Genomic DNA, 21,040 nt, shown 5'->3' with positions numbered 1-21,040 from the left:
GCGGCAGCGGCACCGCCGCCGGCCGCGCGGGCCCGAGCGCGGCGGGGCAGCTGGACTGCGGAGCGCACAAGAGGGAGGTGCTGCCGCGCCGGGGCCCCTGGCCGAGGCCGGGGGAAGCGCTCGCTCCTCGCTCTGCGTGTGCCCGCCGCCCGAGAGAGGAGGCCGCAGCCGGGCCGGAGCGCGGGGCCCGCCGCCCCCCACACGGGTAAGTGAGACACCTCAGCCGGTGGCGGGGAGCTGCGCAGCGGGACGAGCTGGTGCCACCTCCCGGCCCGGCGCGGTCGAGGGGGGTGCAGCGCAGGGGGCAGCTCCGCTGCCATCTTAGAGAGAGGAGGTGGGGAAAGCGCAGGGGCCCGCCGAGCCCCCGGCCGGAGCTAGCAGGGCCCGGACCCGCACCGGGCTTTGGACCCGGCCTTCCTCGCCGCCCTCCATACCGCTGCCCCCTTCTGGGGCTGGCCGGGCATGGCCGGGGGCAGTGGCGGCGGCCGCTCCGCAGCTCGGAGGCGGCGGCCTCTGCGGCCCTTTTCCCCTTGGTGCCTAGGAGAGGCTGTCGCTGCCGGTTTGGGAAGCGGAGCGGCGAGGAGGGTTGCGGGACCGGAGATGGAGGAAGGGAGTTTGCCTGGATCCTCTCGCTCTTATGCGCAACGCCCTGTGGTGGGCGGGTGCGAGGTCTCGCCCCGGTCTGGGAGCAGGGAGAGGAGGCAAGGAGGGTGTCAGGAGTTGAACAATCAGCTGAGCAGGTACCTGTTGTGGTGGAGGCTTTAGGTGCCCCTGCCTGCACCCCGGCAAGAGACTCGTGATAGGTGGGGAACTTGGAGGCCGATGAAGAAGGAGTACCTGTGTAAGACTACTGTCATCTGTGCTGGGGGTGGGGTGGGGAAGAGGGGAGAGAAGCAGTTGGGCATATGCATGCGGACATACGGGCGCTTCTATATTTTAGTGGTTAGCTGCAATCTTTTAGGAATTTTGCTTTGTGTTGCTGAAGAAATTAGAGACCGCATCTGATACATAGGGTGCGTTTTCTATGGAGTGGCATTTCCTCCTGCCCCCACAAAATCAGAAAACACAATTAAAAGTACTGCAATTTGAAATTTTGAAATGGGTACATTTTTGAATCTCAGTCAGCTTTGAAGTTTTCGGGTTAGCCTGTCCAAAGACTACATAGGGGTTCTTTGATCATGTGTCTAGATTGCTACTGTTACTTAGTTCTCCTATTACTCTACAGTCATTGGGAGAAATAAACATTCATTGTTCTTTAAAATTAACAAGGAGAGAATATCTGACTCCAAAATAAATCAATAAGCATGTTTTTGACAATGTACAATTTTAATCCCAATGAGAGTGTGCTGTTAACTTTTGCCAGTAGGTATATATAGTCACTTTTACATGGATATAATATCCCAGGGGTCTAGATAAGTAGAAGTTAACTTTTTATTATTGTATTAGTATTGCAGTTTCCTTTCCTTAAGAAAAGGAGTGTAAAGCTGAAGAATACATCAATGATGTCTGATGATAATTAAATACTACTACAAACAAAATGTTTTCTTATTTATCTGTCTGTAACTGTGCATAATTTGACTTATGTTAATGGAATAGTCTGTAGCCTTAAGAAGTTTTGGAAAAACTTGTTTCTCCTTTTCTTCCTCTTCCCCCCCAACATTTGTAGGTTGGATATTTTTGGAAAATTATACTTAATAAATTTAGAGTAATAACACTGAAATTAATTTTGAGTATGAGCTGATATTTGTCTGTTAACTATTAATCAGATATATTTAGTGAAATTTGGAAGGATGTATAGATATATATATAGAGAGAGAGACGGAGAGAGAGAGACTACTTTTGTAGRATATGCTTAAAGCTTTTGGTTCTCTTGAAGTATTTAGAATTAGAACTTTTTTATTTGCAGTCTGAAGTAGACTGCATTGTGTTAAATTTACATTTTCTTCTATGAATTAAATATTCTGGCAAAGTCTCTGGGACTTACCAAGTTTAATTCATGGATTTTGAATATTCTTTGATTAAAGTAAGTCTGTCTTGTTCAAAATTGAATACAGAGCATAGTCTTAAATCAAGAGGACAATTCACACTTAAATTATTGTGCACGCTTTATAATTGTTTTGAGGCTAATAAATAAGAAAGACAATTTGTTACATCAGTAACAATGTTATAGTTACTGAATCAATACTTAGGAAGATTTTGGACTTGTCATTGGGACACCCCTCCTCCCATGTTGGACAGTTACAGAGAAGCAGCAGCAAGGATAATTTTACCAAATAGCAGCCAAGATTTCTCTATTTCAATGTCAATTTATGAGTAGTATTCTATTACTTGTGCAAAATAATGATGTAGTAATCAGGAATTTATCAATTTTTAAAGTATCTGAGTTTTGTCGAGACTTGGAATTTACACATGATGCTCATAAATGACTTTTAACACACATGCTAATAGTTTACATAGAATAACGTGACCACTGTCTAGCAAAAACTGTGTGCCTTGTCTAAGCTTTTAAAGTTAAATTTAACTTAAGCATAGTTGCTGACATGTATATCACGTTTTGGAATCTTAATTCTGATAAGGCCTTGCAAAGAAATTTGTGTCTGGGTTAACTGTATTATTATGCTTTGCCTTAATGGACTTATGGTGAGATTGTTGGCTTTTTTTCACCTTGGTTCAAATGAGTTAATTGACACCTTAACATGTAAAATGAAAACCCCCTTTTAGGTTATGCTGTCATGTTTGAAATTATACCACCTGGTCATATGGTGGTATGCAAGATAACCAATTAATAAAACTCATAAAAATCTGAACTGAAATAGATGGTAATTTAAAGACTAAAATGTACTCTGACCAGAGAAGCAATCATGTTGCTATAATTATGTACCGTCTTCAGTGTTCCTCTGAAAACCTCTGTCAGGTGTGTTTAACCCTGACTGCAGAATTGTAGATTGAAAGTTTTTGTTATAATTTACATTTTTAAGTAAGAATTGAAAACTGGTATATGTTTTGTTTTTCTGTAGTCATTTTTAATACTATCTGGAAAACCATTCTCCAAAAGATACCAAAATCTTTCTGATATCTTTGTTTTATGGAAGCATGGGAGACTTGTATAACTGCTGAAATCCTTTTGTAAATGGATCGTGGTGTTGTAGAATAGGATTATTTTGAGAGAACTGTCATTTTTGTCTTTATAACTGACTACAATGGCTTATTTGTTAAGTTACTTTACAATTTCATTTCTTTTTTAGTAAGGGTTTGTTAACTTATTTTTTTATTTTTAATATGACAGAACTTTCCTGTTAATCAGACATTTAAAAGTCTAAAGGAATTGATATGTGTATGTAGCGAGACTTCTTTTTTTCTATAAGACCATTTGAAATAAGTTTCCTTGGAAAAGTTTTTGTATTATCTTTCTTGTAAACTTGTGAGTGATGGGGGAAAAGTAAACAAGACATTCTGAGAAGGGGAATACTCTCTTCCTTCACCACCCTGTATGGGTCCTTCAAAAAGAGAATTCTGGGAACTATAGTAGTCTACTGATGACTTAAAAACACTGAAAAAACTTCTGATAATTAGAAACAACTGTTCCTTCCAGAAAGACACATTTGACAGGTACAGATATCTTATACTCTCTCTTGGAGGTGACACAGTATACCCACAGAATTTCAGTGACCTAATCATCAGTTGCATGTAGCAATTAACGTGGCAGTTTGTAATTGATCTCCATAGGTTATCTCCTTCCCTTGTTGGGAGGAAGATAAAATTCTGGTTTTGGTTCTGTTTTATCCAAGCACAATTGAGGAAAAATTAACTGCTTCTGCTAGTTCAAATGTATTTCTTTTCTTTAGGATAGGTCTTTGGTGCATACTTAGCTCTGGCTTTATTTAGTTTTTAGCTCCATTTCCCCTCATACTCATACATACAAGCTTTGTCCTGTATCTGTGGGTGCTTAAACATGGCTTACTTGGCTGTGAATACAGATCAGAAAAGGAGCTCTGCTTTAACTTTGCCTGGAAAGCAGATAGTGGTGAGGCAGGCTAAGTCATTCAACAAAGTGTCCCTTTGCCTCCATAAGGTTTATCTTCCCCTCTCTCCCTTCCTTTCTTTTCCCCCTCCCCAATCCCCAAGAGAAAGGTATTTTTTCCACAGTTGGTAAGGAAAGAGATGGGATGATTCATTCCAAAAAATACTGACATTATCATATCCTCATTAATTCCATACTGGTGTGTCCATATGATTTACAGGGAGAATACCCACTGAAGAGCTAGGCAGATGAAGGAGATAGTCCCCAGTTACTCTGCTGAAGTCCATACAATGTGAATACTTTGGAACCTCTGTTTGAAGACTAGATGGTAGCTATTTCAGTTACCTTGTATGACAGACATAATTAGTTTAATTTTAGCTCTGAATATAGCATTTCTTAAAATCAAGAGCAGCAAAAGTTTTTCTGCAGTTAAAATAATGTAAGCCAGCAGCTGTTTGTAAACACTTCTTTGCAAAGTTTCTAGGATCCAGATATTGTAGCATTAAATACCTGAAAGTGAAACTGACTAAATGACAGTGAAATTAACTTCATTAACTGTCACTATTTTGTTCTAGCTGTGAGAAACCAAGCTTTCAATTCATGTATTATTTAAAATTCCAAAGCTTCTTATTTTCTTTCTTTTCCCCCAAAAGCAGATTAAAAATAGGCTGAGTTTTGGGTCAGCTAAAGGAAAGGTTAATAAGGTATTAATACATTTATGTGTTGAAAAGTTTCCTCTTTCTTTTTAATAACTGCTTGGATGGTGAAATAAGAAAGGAATGGAAATGTATAAATTGATAGCTGATGGCAGAGCTACTCTTGCAAAACGTGGTTGAAAAGATTCAGGGTGAATTTTGATGGGCTGCTGAAAAAAATCAAACTAGTAGAATGCTAGTTGCCACAACTATAATTAACTAAATACGTTTTAGTGATTAAAAGCAACTTGCCAGTGAAACTTCCAAGTCCTATTGACTTAAAAACCAATTGTTCATCCTGGTTTTGACTTCTTGGCTTCAAACATAGGTAGCTCACATTTTTGTTCATTAGAAACCCTGTTTACCCATATATGCACAAATCTTCGCTTATGTTACTGTGAACTGTGTAAATCACTAATAACTTCTCATTTACTTTGCTAGTGGGTATGTTGCTGAGGAGCCAGTCAGAGTGCAGCACATTCACTTCCTTTGTAGGGGAAATAGTTTTGTGTCTCTGCTATAAGTTTACTATTTAAACAGAAGGAAGGAGTAAAAAGAAGAAAAATATTGTCAGGTAGGGAAGTGCAAGTATTAGTACTTTCCCAGTTCTTTATTTTTCTGAACACAATAAATTTCCTTACATTGACCTCTGTTTGGTCTCTCCACTAATCACTACAGCTTTTGTTGCTACAAATAAGCACATAACCATATGTATTGTTGTTTTTACATACAAGTTTTACAGAAATTAAAAATAAAATACACAGGGTACATGTTTGATTCCAACCAAAGCAGTTTTTAGTACACTTTCTTTGAAAATCCAATTGATATTGTAATCTCAGTGACTTTCCTGGATCATTTCTGATTCTAGTTTCTTTGTTGCTATTCTTTCTAATGGGTAARCAGGCATTAATTTAAAGGTATGCAAAAAATTGCAAGTTCATGTTTGAAATACATTGATGTCTGTCTTAATGCTACAAGAAGTGACTGATGCATGTAAATCTTGGGAGTTTCCCTTTCTGTAGAAGTTACTCATTACAAATGTTGGATTATAGTTTTGGAATAACATAGGCTAATGTACATTTTTCACTACAATCTGATATTCATAAGCTTAGAATCCCGTGTTTTTGTACTTAGGGTGACTTTGCTGTCAAAGTCCTCATGTACCTTCAAAAGTTCAGATTTTTATGGTAGGCCCTATGCAATGAAATAAGTGTTGCTGCAAATGCTAGATATGTACATGATTGCACGTATCTGTGTCTTTTCACTGAAACCAGTGGGATTTTTGCTGAAGTAAAGTTTTGTATGTACAAACTGGAGTCCTTGGGCTATAAACTTATGTTACACCTTCTTTTCCCCTCAAACAGAATCACTAATAGATGCAGTTTGGGGAGGAGGTCAGTTGACTGTGCAGTTACTGTATCTTCATGTTGAACAGTCCTTATACCTCCTCAAATTTGCCCTGAAGGTTTATTATTTTTAATATACATTGTGTTTTGCAGGCTTAGATTCTAAGTGAATTAATGTCTTCTGTGAACTATGTCTGCTAGAGACAGCATCATAAATGATTCAGCTATGTTGAGGGCTGAGTGGAAAATATATATGGTTCTGTATTTAAAACTGTAGTTGAAAGCTGTATCATAAAGGCATACTTAAAAACTGTTTGGTTTTGCATTGTTGTACTGCTTAGAGAGCTGGAATCTGATTTCCATTTTGTTTTGTGCTGAACAACATGAAGTAAATATTTTTTTTTTCTCCGTTTAATCAGGATTTCATGACTTTGAGATGTTTTTCCATTCTTCTGTAATGTTCTCCTGTGTAGAATTTTTGTTATGGCATTGTGTAAATGCATACGTGTTTGTGGTTTGTTTGGTTTTTGGTCAGGTAAATAGAGTTGTGAGTTATTGTAAGTTGATTGTCTCCTGTAGTACAAAAGTTTAATGATAGAAGGTCTAAAATTTAATAATCCAGAGGTATGAGTAGAAATCGTTAATGGTATTTCATGTGGTCCTTAGAAGAGGATGTCTCTCCTGTCTTTGTAGGATTTGTACAGGGTTATTCTCACCTGTGTATTTTACACAGCGTGCAGTCATGATTTGTGGTTCATGATGTCCATGAGAGTCTACTTTCAATCTTTTTACCCATCAAAACATTCGTTTATGCATCTCTATGGAGCTAAATTAGCCACAGTCATGCTCACAGCATGGACGTTTTTAAACTTTATGAGCTTAGTTTTAAAACCTTGAGAAATACAGTTACACATGTGGAAACAGACTGTTGGAGCAGGAGTACTTAGCTGCCTTAGTTTAGTGGTTAATGATAATGTTGACAACTTTTGTTTTCATTTTTAATTTGATACTGGTTTTGCTTTCTGTGATGGAGATTAGAAACTTTTCTAATGCTTTTATTAAATATAAGGAAACATTAGAATTGGAAACAATTCCTAAATGTGGATGTGAAGGTAATACCTAGTACTTCATTGCTTAATTTGCATACTGCCAGACAGTTGCAGCAAACTAAAATGTTTGTTTTTGCAAAAACATTTCTGTTAAAAAAGTTAAGAAAACAAGGAAAACACACTGCTCTCTGGATATAAACCCATGTTATGTGTGTTATCACTACTTTTCTGCTCCTGTCCACAGAAGAAGTATTATTTAAAAAACAAAACAAAACAAAACAAAAAACCCTCCCCCCCAAGTAGTTTAGATGCCTCTGGTACAATAAAAGAAATGCTAAACTGGAATATTCCCTGTCATGAAACTTTTTCCTAGCACTGAGAAGTTCATGGTAGACTTATGTTCTGCAGTACAGGAGATATTTTCTTTTTTCATTCTGTCCAATGTAATAGAAGTTAATTTGTTTGATTTAAAAAAATATATATATTTTTTTTCATCAGGAGCATGTTCTGATTGAGTTCAGAAAATAAATTTTGTTGTGTGAAAATGATTTCCTTGGCCTTAGTTTACATTTGTTGCCTTTTAGTATGTTTCCAAGCCCTGTCACGAAACAGGGGGACTAGATGTTTTTAATTGACCTTCCTTTTGTCATTCATCATTTTATATATCTTTATCACATCTCTCTCTTCATTCTTTTCTTCAAAAGTATCATTTTTAGGCCTGTATACCTAAATCAGTATTTTGTTGTACTATTTGTCCTCACTCTTTTTCCTTAAGATTTTGGAAGTCTTATGGTTCCTACTTGACTTTATTGAGATGTGAAAATACGCAGTTATTTCTGTACAATGTGATGAAAAGTTTAACTTTTAGATTTCCAAATTTGAAAATTTTGCCCTTAATATTTCCTGATAAAGGATTCTGTATATTCTTTGTTTCTTTTTCTCTGGACTACTTTTCTTGTTTTGTCTTTTTTTTTTTTCTTTTTTAGTCTTTATACCTTAAAGCAAAGCTTTGTTCGCATAAAACAAAAAAACTTGAGATCTGTGAATTGAGGTGAGATGGAAGTTCAAGATATATTTTTAGCAAGCATACAGTGGGCACAGAATACAATTTCTAAGTTACGTGTTAGTCATTTTATATATAAATGTGTATGTGTGTGTGTATATATATATGTGTGTGTGTGTGTGTGTGTATATATATATAATTTTAAAACCACTCAGCTCCCAGCTTGACAAAGCCAATTTATTTATGTATTTGAGGAAACAAGTATGCCTTGTACGTTGTAAGTGTGGACTTTCTTCTTATATTCTAGTCATGTGTATATCTGTGGAATTGCCTTTGACTCAGTTATTTCCATAAAAATTCCCAAATTAAGTCAAGCACTCAAAGTCTGGCAAAAATGGGGAAATTATCTCTTGCTTTTGCTGTCTGCGATTCTGTGCCCCAGTGCAGGTCTGAATTGTCTTTAATCATGCATTAAAAAGCAGTTTTATTTTCAACAGGATCTTTGCTTCACTCACTGTATGGAATGGATAGTTCAGGAAAGATGCAACTGTTTAGATATAGACAATTTATATGTGTGTGTGTGTATGTATATAAAAGGTACAAGCTGTTAGTAATTGCACACCATTCAGACCTTGCACTTTGTCCGAGGTTTGTGACTCACTGGGCTTTGCACATGGACATAATGTTTTAGTATCTGAATCTAGCAAATGCTAACAGATTCTTTTAGCATCTTGTGGAAGAGAAATATTTTTCTGTGATAAGGTTCTAACGCACAATAAAATTAAGGCCAAAAATCTGCCAATTTTGTGTATCTTGCTTATTGGCAGCATAACCTGAAGCACTGAATCCCCCCCCCCCCCGAACTTAGGCATTTCATATAATGCTTAATTTCTTCATGTTGCTTTCCATACACAAGAGCTGTTTGGGGCTTGCTAAGAGGAGATAAATACATATTAATACTCTGCTTTTTAGCGGGGAAATGAAAACAAAAAAGGGTAAAGTGACTTGCCCAAAGTTACATGATGATGTGGGGGGCAGAGCTGAAGTTAGAGGTTTAGATCTCTTTTGTCTTAATAGCAGGATGCTGAGCATTTACAGTTGCATTTGATTTGAGTTTATATTCCAAGTGCTTTGTAATTTAGAGTAGTAGTCTGTCTCTCTTAAGGTTGGAGAGTGACTCAGCATATCTAGATAGTGGTCTGCTCACAAAACTTAGGATTTGTTCAGAATTTTGGTGGAATTAGAGTTACAACTCACTTTTCCCAAAGGGAATTCACTTGCCTTAGAAATGTATTTGCTTGCAATCTTTTGCCCCATTTGATATGCATCCCTCAATTTCTGAAAGAATTGACGGAGTAATCTAGGAAATAGTATCATTTACTGCATAGCTCTGATTTTGTTTCTGTGTGTCATCCTGATGTACTTGATATGCACCTGTTCAATGAATAAAATAGTGTTGGACTGTGTAAGTAAAAATTGTGTTGCAAAATATGTAGAAGAGGTAGAATTGATTATCAGGCCCACCTTAATTTAAACATTTCTTAACGTCTTAGCCTTTGATTTTTATGACAGTTATAAAGCTTTTTTCCTATGGAAGGAGAAAGAGGCATATAGTCTATTCTCCCAGTTTGTATAATTGAAACATCTCCATCTTGTTAGTACAAAAGCTCACACCTCTCCTACCTGATCTAGCAGGTTAACTATGACATCTAATAGAGTACTGATTTCTCAGTTTTTTGGGTCAACCACTTGAGAGGGAAGAATTTGGAGAATGACAGGCTCCATATACAAGAATATACCAGTTGTATAAACCGCGCTTCATACACCTTGGCTTGGTTGGCTTTTGTGAGGCAACAGTGGCAAAGTGTCTTAAATTTGACTCTTCTACAGTAGTAATCTGCGTTCTAGTTTCAGCTGATCAGGCCTGTCATTGAGTTGTGAGACATTGCTCAGTAGTATGTCCAGTGAAGGGAAGCAGATTGACAAAAGCTGATGAGTAGAGACTGAAACTATTGGTCTTTTGCTGCTTGGCCTTTGCAGTGGCCAAAATGTTTTGAATGTGGGGAGATTTGGAAAGACTTTGTTATCTCTTTTTCATCGAAGGCAATTCTATCTTGCAGCATAAGATAAGATGGTAGGATGATATATATATTCAGTGCTGAGAGAATGCTGAGGGGTTTTGGCAGTGCAGCAAAGAACAGTGATATGGAGGAAAACCAGCAACATTGATTCTCTCCTCCCTTTCCTCCTACACCAACCCATCCTCTCCTTCCACCCACCCAAATCTGTGTAGGCTTTCCTGGGGCTAGTGAAAGTTACTGTGTTCTCCCCCAAACTACATCTATGCCAAACTTGAAATAGTAGATAACGAGGAAGCAAAACATTGAAAAGCACAACTTTTTGTTTTCATGAATCATTTACAAAGGGAATGTGGGACATTAGCAGTGATTAATTTGGTGACGTTATATGTGTTTGTTTTACAGCATTAGTTATCTAATTTGAAGTTCTTGCTGCAAGATGTAGAGGCACTGAAGTACTTTGAGGGAATTTGTTGAAAAAGTAGTTATAAGACAAAGCGTTCAACAAGCAGTTCTTTGAAGGCAATTACAGCTTAAGCAGTTCCCCTTCCCTCCAGATTCTGGCTGCTTGTTCCCACCTGCTTTGTGYTGGCACAGCTGTTTGTAAGACCAACCAGTGAATCAGACTCTGAAACTGAGTTGGCTGAAATATATAATTTTATATATATAACATTTGGGTGTGTGGGGGTGGAGAATCAGGTTACTTTTCAGTCAGATCAGTTCCCAGACCTGGTACACTGTGCTGCTGCTCAGACATTTGACAAGATAATGGAATGGGTTGTGTGGGTGGACAGGAACAGGGTGCTTAGAAGAGGTAGGGGCTGGTTAACTGGCTCTGGTAGCACTGTTACTTAATGGAGAATATCATTTTGCCACCTATCCTATAGTAAGTCGCTCCCCAGAGACATACACACACTCTTTCCCTCCTCTCTTAACTCTCTAGCTGTCTCGGACTCTTGCTCGCTATCTCTAACTTCTATGCTCACTCTCTCTCTAATGCTCCCACCCTAAAGCTGTCTTGCTTGTGTGCACTCTAACATGTGCTAAGTCTCTCTTAACAGAATCTCTCACTTGATGTAACACGTTCTCTTTCTCCAGCTCCTAAATCTTGCTTGCGCTCAGTCCTCTAACTCTCCTGCTTACTCTCTTAATCTGTCTCTCTTTTTGTCTTGAGCTCTTTTGCTAGTGTTCTCCCTCTTGTCTTTCCTCACTCTCACCTGCTCTTTTTTCTCTTGTTCTAACTTGTGCTCATACCTTTTTTTTTCTTTTGCGTCCTTTTTAGCACTTGTTCTCTTAAGCTCCTCTTTTTTTCTCCCTTGCTAAATCCATTACTCAGGTCTCTTGCTCACTCTTTTCTTGTGTGTGCTGTCTTATGCTTGCTCCTTCTCACTTGTTCTTGCGCCCTCTCCCCTCTTCTAAGAACTACACTTCTGAGAGGGAAAAATACTTCAGGTTTCAAAGAAAAAAAAACCCTCTAAGAAACTCAAAGTTTTAATTTTTTGTTTTTGTGAACGCTACCACAAAACAGTGCAATATATAGATTAATTCTAAAGTCATCTCATGCTTCTGATGTTTTCACATGATTTCTGTACTGCCATAGGAAAGATACGTGCATACAAAATATTCATTGTTCCTGTTTGGAAAAACGGAAAGATTAATTGAAGTTTCTAAAGTTGATACTCTAATAAAAGATACTTTTCAGCAGTATTTATAGGATGTGAAGATAACTGATTGATACCAGAAGCTAAATCGCAGAGTAGAAAAGTTTATTTTTCTTGTTTCTACTGTACAGAGAGAGGCATTAAAAAAAATGTTTCTCTTCATGGTATCAACCTGATGACTTAAAAAACAACCCCTCCGCCCCCCCAACCAACACCCTTTTGGAAATTCCATGTTTGCCTGTCCTCTTAAGTGACCAGAGCTACTGGGACTATGCTATTGTTTCATGTATTCAGATACAAAGTATTTTTCTTAAAGTTACTTTGATTTTATTGATAACTGTTTACCTGTTTGAGAAAGTAGCTCTCTTTAATTGAGAAGACAGGGATGCTGATTCCCAGGGATGCTGATTCCCTAATATCTCAGCTGTGACTTCATCCACATTTTAATTATCTAAAGCTACCTCAAATAAAAACATGGAAGATAGGACAATATACTTGCTCTTTGTAACAGGAAAAAGCCACAGAATTTTTCCTCCCGTCTCCTTTGCTTCTCTAAGTCTTTGGAGTGGAGCGGAGGGAAGAGTACCTAAAGTCTGCTATATGGAAGGCATGCTTTACACACACAAAATCTGACAAACAACACCTTAACTTTTGTATTCTTGTGTGAGAAAGCCCGTAAACATAGCACTCTCCAATCTTGCAGATTTTTGTTTCATTAGGCCAGCTGCTTTAGGTCAGGGTATGAAGAAGTGTATTATCAGAATGTACATGCTGACTGGCAGACACTATTCTGAATTACAATAATTGTTTTTGGAAATGTTCAGTTGGTCCCTTTTTGGTTAGTAAGTAAAAGTGTTACTTAAAAATGCTGTATCTTTAGTGACTTGTCTACCTTTTTTTTTTTTTTTTAAATCCTTTCTATCTTCTCTTTTGCTTTGGGTCTTGTTGCAGTCTGCTTTTCATTAAATTTCATTCCTCGTACTTGTTTATGCATTTTTGTTGTTGTTGTTGTTAATGACTTTTGACTTGTGGTAAACAACATGGCATTGCTCAATTACTGGGGGTAGTTGAGGTTCCTTAGTCAAATAATGTTTTACATACTTTGATGTTTAGTGCCTGTCCCCTCCCTCCCCCATTTTTCAGCAATCCATTGCACTTTTCATAAATCCTTGTTTCTCTTTTTCCCCAGCTTCCTGTGGGTTGACTATTCTGTATTTCAAAACTTCCCACTTCTTTGCCTTTCAGGATGTCATCCATTTCCTTGACTCTTTCAGGAAAGGGAGGAAAACTGTTCAGTGTTTTCAAGCAATGTCTGTGTGGCAGACATAAACTCTACAGGTTAGCATGTCTCTTGCTTCTTCCTGAACACAGAGGTGCCATGAAGAAGGTCTCCAGGCTAGTAAGTCCTGTAAATCCAGTATGAAGCTAACCTAAAATATTTTTGAATAAAAATCTCTCTGAGCAAAAAAGGGAGAGTAGGCTTTGACTGCTCTGTGGGGACTGCCATGTGGGGGTCCATCTTCCCTCAGATAAATTCAGTGTAGCATCACCAAAATCCACCAAGGTGTCTTTTTCTTAAGCTATGAAATTTTATGTTCCCTTACGCTCCTTTAAGTTCAGTTCAAGTAGTCTCAAATTAGCAGTGCTGAATTCTGGCTTATTTCCAGACATGGCACTTTCTTGTTTAAAAAACAAAAAACAAAAAACTGTTGGGAAGAGGAAGTTCCAGTTCTAAAGCCTTCACAGGTGGCCTTCTGTCTCCATACTTAGATTGGAAGGAAAGATGTTAGCGGTGTATGTAGTGTTGTAAGTTGGGACAGAGCTCTGTTATGACCAGCTTGACAGCTGTATTGTCATGTTTAGTATTTCCTTTTTGCCCTGCACTGGAAACTGGTAGTACTGAAGGGCTGTAGAGATAGGCTCCTTTAGGCTGCAGTCAGTCCAGTTGATGCACCTTGTGTGAGCTCTGAATCTGCTGTTTTTCTCATCTCTTTTTCTGTGCCTCTACAATTTCATATATTGCTCTGTTTCAGATGTGACGAGGAAAATTGTATTCTTTTTAAGGACGCTTTTGATGGCATCATCCACTGAACATGCAAAGTCACATTCATGATCTTTTTGTTGAGCTCTTTCACAAAGTGGAAGAAAGAGCAGATCTGTATCGAAAGTTATTTTTTTTACAACAGTACTTCTTAATAAACACAACACATAGCTACATGAAGTACTCCAGTTCAGTAATATTAGTAGACAATTAAAGAAAAAAATCTGCTTGAAAAGTTGCTTTGTTTTGGAGTCTTTCCATCTAGCAAGCTATTCTTGATAGCCTGCAAGGACTTAAGTGGGAGAATAAATGTTTTCTCTTCTTTATATTTCTGGGGTACCTCAGACATGTTGATCTTTGGAGGTCCATGGGGTCAGGATTTCAAAGCCTTTCAATTTTTTATTATTATTATTATTATTATGTTCTCATTTCCTTCCTGGAACATACCTTATTAAAGTAATATTAAGAATTTTTATCAGGGAAAAAAAATGCTACAGAAAACCAAATTCCTCTGGACAGAACTCTATCAGCTTGTGAAGCCAGCAGAGCTGCTATTTAATAATCAGAAAGGTATATAATATTAGTATGTCTTTTAGAATTATAAACTGATAATTTTATCAAAATTTAGTGCTATGTCTGCTTTTTGAACAACTGACTAATACTGACTAATAACTTGGAGGGCATTAGATTGATCAGTTTATGTCCAGCATAAGGTGCTGGAAGTGGAGTTCAGATAAACTATCCCAAAGTTTCAACTTTTTCCATTTAGCCTTTGCATTTCATAAAAGCCTCATTAGGCAAAGTTCACCTGAAAGGCCTCTGTTGGAGAGAATTTTCCTGGGCTTTGAAATCTTATTAAAAGCTTTCACCTTGATGAGAGATTTTTAGACTTTCGTCTTATGACTACTGTCAGAGAATATTTAAAAAGAAATTCCATATATTTCCCTTCTTGGTGACTATACCCAAAAGGGGATACAAACCAACATAACCCCAAGTTGATAGACTAAGCTTGGAAAACACATTGAGGAACATAATTTAACACAATTATTTTAGAAAAAAGAATTGTCTTGAGTTCTTTAAAGCCTTTAGTTTTTAAAGAGTACTCAAAGTACCTCAAAAAGTGTTGTATTTATTCAAATAATTTGGCAGCATCTTTAGAACTTAGAGATAACATTTAAATCTTCTGTGTTAAAGAAGTCTGGGGGACTTCTGAGCTGGGGTGGTCCCTTTCTTCAAGGATGCCTCTGGTTGTTGCCATGTGCCAAGTAGGTGAGTGTTCAGTGTCACTTAAGGATCAATCCATTTCAGCTTGTTAAATACCCAGGTCTTCCCCTCACAGTGTGTATTTGAAACCCAGGAAGCAAACCTGAAGAAAGTTGTTTTTCTTTTGGGTCAGTGAGTGCTAAAGCCAAGCAAGGCAGGCAATAGACTCTCATCATTCAAGAGTGAGGAATGGGAAAGGGAGGAGTGCTGGCCGAAGAGGCRCTCCCACTTTTTTTCTGGTAGCAGTAAACTATTAAGATTGGCTTAGCAATCATGTGCAACTTCATCCTTAGCTTTAACCTTCTTTTACTGTTGTCTGAGTGAAAGCAAATTGTCTCACATTTGCTGTGGACTGAAGGTGTGTGCATGTGTGTGTGGTTGGTTACTGAGGATCAGCTGATAAAGGGTAACTTCTTACAAACTTGACTCTGAATTTGAAGTGTTAGCTGTCAAATTGGCACTCTTCCACATTGAGCCAGCTTGAGAAGCTAAACACAAAAAAACTAACAATATAAGCATAAAAACTTTACTGCCAATTTAGCTACCTGAACTGTCTCATCATGAGGTGGAGAAGTCCCAGGAAGAAGAGCCTAGCCTATGTTTAGGGTATTTCTTCCAACTGTTAGTCCTGAGTTGGACCAGCTTGTGTAACCATGTACTTAGACTGAAGTTATGTAATGTGGTATAAACTGAGCTGACATCTTTTGGCACTGAAAGGTCTAGTCCCCGTTCCTCTTTTTATTCAAGCTCTAGGTTTTCTTACCTTCTGCTGAGGCAGTTCAGTTTGCTAAACCAGCAGCAGATGAACCTGACAAAGATGTGAAAGGTTTTTGGTTGGGTTAATGAGTTGGTTTGCTTTACTGCTTGTTCTGTCTGAATGCTGAAGCCTTCACAAGAAGGGGCACAACTGTGTATCTGGGATTTGGGAAAGAGGGAGAGGGCCTGCCCTTCTTAGCAGTAGCAGCCTGGTAGATTATGCCTTACAACCAAGACAATTTCACTTTTAGATACAAAATCTCTCTGTAAGCACTTGATGCTTTGAACACTTTTCAGAATGGGTTTCCAACAGGTCTTGCACTCTTAGGGGAAACTGTCCAGCTTATTCCTGGAGGACTTCTGAATTAAGAGTTATTTTGTAAATTCTGCTTTTCCATAAGGTGCCTGTGACAGATTTAGAGTTCTGGCTCATAACCTTATTCTGGAATTATTCTGAACTATTCTAAACTATTCTGAACTATACTAAAACAATTATTCTGAACTATTTTTAGAAATCTGTGGAAATTATTTAAAACATAGGTAGAGAAGAAGTTGGTAGTTCCATCCTTTATGATTTACCAGTCATCAGAGCACATGCATGGGCTATAAATGGACCTCAGTTTAGTGTGTTTCTTGGCCTGAGAGGATCCAAACTCACATTTTTCACTTCCAGTAAGAACACCTGGCTTTTCAGATGTTTTTGGTGACTGTCCTTGAGTCCCATTTAGTCTGTGGTGTTGTACAAAAAAGGAAGAATCATGGGTCAGAGGGGGAGAAGAGGAAACACGAGTCTCCAATCCAGTGAGTAGAATGCTTGCCATGAGGGAGGAAGAAAAGTAAATTTCTAGGACTTAATCAGTGCTTATGCCTTTTGGAGGAAATGGCTCCTAGAAAATGTTTTATTTTCTCAATGCAAAGATATTACGTGAATTATGTAAATGCAGCACAACCACCAAGTTAGGATTGGTGGATGATATGCAAATAAGATAGAGTGTAGGAGAGTATAGATGGGACATAGAATACTTTGTATGAGTAGAATTATTTTCAACTCATTCTTCAGTTATTTGTAAAGGACCTTTAACACGAAGTAATTTATATGGTGAAATTAAGTTAATTTTTTGAAGGATGTAATCTGGTAAATTGTGTATCCTTGCATTTGTGAATTCATATGGTGAAATACAAGTACTGTGCAATAATTTCAGAAATATATTTGAATGTATGTATTAAGTGCAGTTCATGAGAAATAGATTGTATTGTGCTTACGTTAAGAGATGTCTTGAATTTTGAGAACAGTGCTTTTCCTTAGCTCTTCATAAGACGATAGAAATGTTCCCTAGGTGATTGGTGCAGTACATCCAGAGTAGAGCAATTTTTGCTTTAGAATTCAGCTTTCTCTCTTATGGTTGTGTTGGTCAAACTGAGCCTGAATTAGGACTTAAGGCATATCCTGAAAGCCTGTGTATACCTAGGTTGGGAGAATGAGAGGTGAATGGTAAGGATGCTGGATTTTACTATGGTGAAAAGTCTTTTTCTGCTTGTTTTGAAGTGTAGTTGTCAGAGAAGTTTGTAGTTGCCGTATCTGATTAAATTTATTTCTTCAAATTCATTTATGTAGCCTATTATGATAGACACAAACTGTATATAGAAAAGGTTGTAAAAATTTTGCTAGTGTTCTTGAAGTAGAGGTAGTGTCTGTTATGACTGATAGCAAGCCAGCTGTTTAAGTGTGGTTTTGTGAGGTGCTTTGTGGCAGTTCAGTAAGAACTATCAAAGTACTCTGCATAGGCTGCTCTTTGCTTCTCTTGTACTGTATTCATAGCCTACACAGCGAGCCTCAAATTTGCTCTCTACTTCTGCTTTTCTGTGGGCAAATTTGCTGTTTAGATAGTGAGCTTCTTAGGCAAGGGTCACCGTTTTGTTGTGTGTCATGCAACATCTAACGCAATGAAGTCCTCCCTGCATGAGTAAAATGCCCTATTTGTTATTCCAGCACAGTTCTAAAGTGTGGCTTCTTCCCTTCCAGTATTACTAAATATTTGGACTCCTGGCCCTGACCTAGGAACTGTTGGTTTCAAAGGTCCAGAACATCACAGACTGCAGGAAAATGCAAATAGAGTTCTCAGTGATCAAGTGGTATTATGCCGAGTATAAATGTACTAGCTGTTTGCACATGCTAGAGAAGAGTTGCCTTCTTATTTACTGTGTAGATTTTTAAGCTGAAAGTTAGACTCGGGCTCTGGTGCTCTGTGGAGTCAGCAGAAAGCTGATCAAAAAGGTGAATATTTTGCATCATGCTGAACTGCAGAAATGACTCAACAAAGCCTGGGCAGGTGCCAAAAGTGGCGCAAGAGGGGCCTGCACTGAATAGTTGAGGGCAAGGAGGGGTGTGGATGGGAACATAGCAGCCACGTTGAGATTAGCTTTGGCTTTTGTGGAACCACAGCCTGAGAATTCTTATTTTAATGAAATAACTCTGTTTGTTCATCAGCATTTTTAAATACATCTGGTTGTCATGGAGCCTAAACTTGACCACTGTCAGTTAATTTATTTTYAAAACTGTTAAACTTTGTATGAACTGCTGTTTGAAAGCATGTTGAACAGGATTTTTAAACATGGTGTTTCTGTACTGACATGTCTGGAGAAAGCCAGAGCTGGTTTCTGGTTCCAAGTTGGAAAGAGCTGGAAGAGCGGTTGTGGTATATGTAGTTTTGGAAGTAAAGGGTTCTTCCCCTTTTTCTTTAACTTTTCCATCTGTGAGTTTAGGATCCCAGTTACTTTGTTAGTATCCTAAAATCCTAAGAGTAATTCTAAAATGCCGTTCAAGTGCCTTTTAACATCAGTGGATCTAATTAAAAGGCAAATGTGAGTTCTGTAAGCAAACTGAAGTTGTAGTTCTGTTCAAGTTTGCTACACTTGCATCTTTACATGAGTTAACTGGAGGGAGCAGCATAATGGCTATTCCATATTCCATTATAGTAGTGTACTTGGGATATGTAAAAAGAACCATAACACTGAGATTTTGAGTTGTGCAAGTAGAGAAGAAGGAAATCCTTCTAATTTGAAGAATGTGTTTAGAATTCCTTTTAGAAATAGCTATTTGTGAGCCAAAACTGCTTTGGTTGCTAGAGTGGCAGTCTGTTAAATCAGTTCCCCTCCCCCATCATTGCAGAAGGGGCAACATCTGCTCTACCTCTGAGGTACTGATTTTGACCATTTTAATATGTGAAGCTTGTGAGCTTGTCCTGCATAAAAATCATCACCTGATGATAGAGGACTGTGTCCTCTTTACCCCCCTGACATGGGGGAGGAAAGAGGAGAAAGCTGGGGCCATCCTCCATCTAATGGCAGCCTTCTAAAGTGATTGCTCTCTAGATGTAGTCATTTGAATCTTTTTCCTTAGTCACTGGTGAGTTTACTATCAGAAAGAAGTTATGGCTTAAGCCATGTTGGGAAGACTTTAAGATTTGGCTTGCCCACTGATTTTTAAGGGCAATTTTTTTATTTTTTTTTTAAGAGAAGCTTCATGTTGAGTTCTGTAGGGTTTTTAGGATGAGAAAAATATGTAACTGTAACTGAAGAAATCTCTTCCTTTTTCTGCCCTTTTTAAATTCAATGGCTGAGAAATGTCTCTGTGCAGGCATCCCCAGCAAAACCTTTGAAGTGGGTGAAATCTGTCAAATGCATTAAGGAAAATTTTGGTGCTTGGGAGCAAATATTTTCATTTAATTTCTTTGGATACAGATAGAAATAGACAAGCTTCAGTTTTCCAGGGAAAATGGGGTTAAATCTGATTTATCATGATAATTATCATGATAATGTGGAAAGTTCAGCAGTACTTCTATATTATCACTTTTAATATCAGAAGTATACATACTCTGGCAGAAGATTTGGGGATTTGTGGGGTAAAATCTGGTGTAATTTGCACGCATACGTTTAACATATGGCCAGAGACTATGTAGCTACAGTCTGAATCTCCCAGACAGTAAAAGGCAAAGGTAGATTGTGGTACTGCAGCTATCAATGGGACTTATCTTGTGTGGCTCAATTAAGTAGCAATTATTCCATGGTGTGTTTGAAAAGGTTAAAAAATATTAAGGAAAAAAGGCACATAAGCCTTATCCAAGTTTTTATAAATGGTCACCATATATTTATAGAACTAAACAGCAGTTCGTGATATTTTATACAGAAGGCTCTATAGGTGTGTGTGTATCTCCATAGAGTAAAATATTTTGGAAGCCTTCAAGGTGAAAGGTACTACTCTATCAGAGCAGCCAACATCTAGGTTGTTGTAAACGTTATTGAAGTAACCAACTGTAGCTTGTCTTTTGAAACTAAGGTCACAAATTATCTGCTGCCAAAACTGAAATAAAGAAATAGTCTTATTTCTTTTAGACATATAATAGCATCTATACAGATAGTTTTCTAGAGATCTGTGTAAGTATATAAAATATTTTTATAACAGTTAGTTGTTGTCTGAGTAGGATTTTACATTAGTTATTCCAAAAGTTATTTTGTCTGTCTCTGTTTTTTGACCAATTCTTTTAGAGTAATGTTTATTAAAACATAATAATAACCTATGACTCTATTAATTTCCAGTTCCTGATACATGTACATTGCATCATGATCTGGAATTTGTCATGCTCCAGGGTAGAATTAAAAAAAGGGTGGTGGGAGGGGGAAAAACTGAACAGTTAAAATAACCAGTGATTGTGTCAAGATCCAGTAACACCTGATTTTTCATAATGGTGGGTCACTTGCATTCAAGAGACTCGAGCTTTCTATAATAATTCTTTGTTTTAAACCTTGGCAACTATCAAAATACTATACCATTCAGATGTCTGTTTTGTTTTCTTCCATTTGTTGATACTCGCTTTTGCTTTTTTTATACCTGTTTGGGCAAACGTTTGGACAGAAACTGTTGTCTGTACCTGTTGAAAAACATAATTTTATCTTCAACATAAAGGTGTTTCACTTAAAATATGCAGTCTGTGTTTGCAGGGAAGAACACCTGCTGTTCCCTTGCGTATATATGCACATGTAGTATGCGTGTGCGCACATGCGTGTGTGTATTTTTATGTATATGTAAAGTGGATCCTATCTCTTGCAGTTTTTGAGAGGTAGAAGCAT

At 37.9% G+C, this 21,040-nt stretch overlaps 1 protein-coding gene across 4 annotated transcripts in view; it reads left to right on the top strand.

The window, feature by feature from the left end:
* The first annotated feature begins 41 nt into the window (after nt 1-41).
* Nucleotides 42-21,040, top strand: part of DYRK1A (dual specificity tyrosine phosphorylation regulated kinase 1A) — a 91,478-nt gene continuing 70,479 nt past the window's right edge. For 3 of the 4 annotated variants that reach the window (XM_026077608.1, XM_026077609.1, XM_026077610.1), the window contains exon 1: nt 43-205. The gene's annotated coding sequence lies outside the window, so the exon portion shown is untranslated. Of the gene's footprint in view, nt 206-21,040 lie in introns of all 4 variants that reach the window. The other variant, XM_026077611.1, reaches the window with a different exon arrangement.

This window comes from Apteryx rowi, unplaced genomic scaffold (genome assembly GCF_003343035.1).
Source record: "Apteryx rowi isolate R43461 unplaced genomic scaffold, aptRow1 scaffold_46, whole genome shotgun sequence".
In the NCBI taxonomy this organism is placed as follows: Eukaryota; Metazoa; Chordata; class Aves; order Apterygiformes; family Apterygidae; genus Apteryx; species Apteryx rowi.
The sequence above is the reverse complement of the archived record's forward strand: the minus strand, read 5'-3'. Positions and strand labels throughout refer to the sequence as shown.